The 1,916-nt window shown below is 37.8% G+C and overlaps 1 long non-coding RNA gene across 1 annotated transcript; it reads right to left on the bottom strand.

Annotated features, from left to right (window-relative positions):
• Positions 1-673: 673 nt before the first annotated feature.
• Positions 674-1,401, bottom strand: LOC107578062 (uncharacterized). The gene is made up of 3 exons (XR_001608297.1): positions 1,366-1,401; positions 1,161-1,231; positions 674-723 (listed from the first exon to the last, which is right to left on the bottom strand). It is a non-coding gene; the product is annotated as an uncharacterized lncRNA (long non-coding RNA).
• Positions 1,402-1,916: the final 515 nt, after the last annotated feature.

The raw sequence follows: 1,916 nt of genomic DNA on the forward strand, positions 1-1,916 counted from the left end.
ATTTTTGCCATGTTACATTGAATTTTAGGGGAATTCTAAATGTATTTTAATAAACTAAATCAAGCAGTGAAAGCATTAACTCTAAATGTGCTCACGCATTAGTCTAACCTACATCACATAGTGTTAGGGTGCACTCTCCGGGTGTGTTTTTGTTTGGTTTTTGCAATATACTCGATAATCAAATCGCACATCGTTTAAACAACAATTACGATATTATCGCACACCCCTAACTGCAATACGCAACCTGCTCAACAGAAGGGAGTATCTACATACTTTTGACCATGTAATTTATATGAGAAGATCTGATGAGGACTCAAGTTAAAGTGATATCTTAAATAAATAAAATATGTATATATAATTATATAACTTTTTTATCATAGCTCATTTATTTTAGAAGTTCAACATGTGGAGCTCCTTCACTGCTGATACGCTTCAGAGTTCCTGATATAAACTTAGCGGCTCAGGGCTGTTATTTGGCTAGTTAAAGCATCTGGTTAGGTTCCAGACCTGTTTCCCATATGGCTCCACTATTTCTGATGCTGTAATGCATTTAACTGGCAACAGTGCCTACAAGAGGAAGTGTTTGCGTAATGTGAGAGACACTGTGTGGGAGAGTGCAAGTGTGGGTGATAGAAAGCTTACCAGTGACTAAGTTACAGTACAGTAAACATACCTGAGAGCGTTGCTGGGGGAACTGTGGGTTGACTGGTCACTGGTGACCTCCTGTGGATAAAAAGATAATTACATTGGTGATAGTGGTGGAGGTTGCCCTCTACTGGCATAAATCCAGTTAACACTGCTCACTGGGAGGAGGCCTGCACTGGATAAGAACTGACTGAGCAATGTGAATATAAAAATACTGCTGAAAATATTATTTATTTTATAAATTATTTTGTAATTTATTTTAAATTACACATGTTTATATATATCATTAAATTTTATATAAAAAATATTTTCACATAAAATAAAGTCCCTAGCATAAAATCTTATTTTTATGTTAGAATTAAGAGTTGGGCTGTTTGAATATGCTTTATTTTCTTCATTATTCATCATGAATGAAATATAAAAATGCTTTATTGGAGAGGACACACTGATGGCCATAAGGGGGCAGAGCAGAAATAAAGAAACTGTTGCATCAAAGCTGGAAGAGCTGAACTGACTTGTTGGTGGGAGTCGTGACGTTGGCTAGAATTGTGAAGTTGCTTCTGACAGTTCGTAGACTAGCCAACACCTGTGTAGAAAAGAAAAAGAGAGAGAGAAAGAGCAGGTGAACAGCAGAATATCACTCAACGCCACCTCAGCAAGTCATGACAAGCAATTAGCACTCATTATATACTGTTTGCTAGACACAACAGTGGGTCTTACCTGAGCAAAAGGGGTGACTATGAGATCTTCAACATGACTGTGGAAAGAGGAAAGAGCAGTTCCAGTAAAATGAAAGAAAAAAAATACTATATTTGGCAAATGTTTACAAATGTGACCCTGGACCACAAAACCTGTCTTAAGTTGCATTATTTAAAAAGCTTATTTATTATAAATCTCAATTTCGAAAAATTGGCCCTTATGACTGGTTTTGTAGTCCAGGGTCACAAATGGTCTTTTAACAATATTCAGATGAAGCCAGAATCATCCCCAGGTGTGAGGAAATAGATTCAACCCAACATCAAAACATGCAATTTTTTTTTATGGCCATAATCCAAGCGGCAGTCACCGTGGTCACCACTGCATGCTGGGAGCGTGAGCGTGAGCGTGTACACTCTTCTAAGGGTGTAACAGTATTATACTGAGACGGGTAAAGAGGGATTTAGTCGATGTGCTTAATGCTGCATGGTGATTCTGGGATAAAAGAACGTCCTCTGAGGCCTTTTAGAAATGAAAAGTGGAGACAGTAAACAGTGAGACTGTGCTGCGTGTTG

The sequence above is a fragment of the Sinocyclocheilus grahami genome, unplaced genomic scaffold (genome assembly GCF_001515645.1).
Source record: "Sinocyclocheilus grahami isolate Dianchi unplaced genomic scaffold, SAMN03320097.WGS_v1.1 scaffold8604.1, whole genome shotgun sequence".
In the NCBI taxonomy this organism is placed as follows: domain Eukaryota; kingdom Metazoa; phylum Chordata; class Actinopteri; order Cypriniformes; family Cyprinidae; genus Sinocyclocheilus; species Sinocyclocheilus grahami.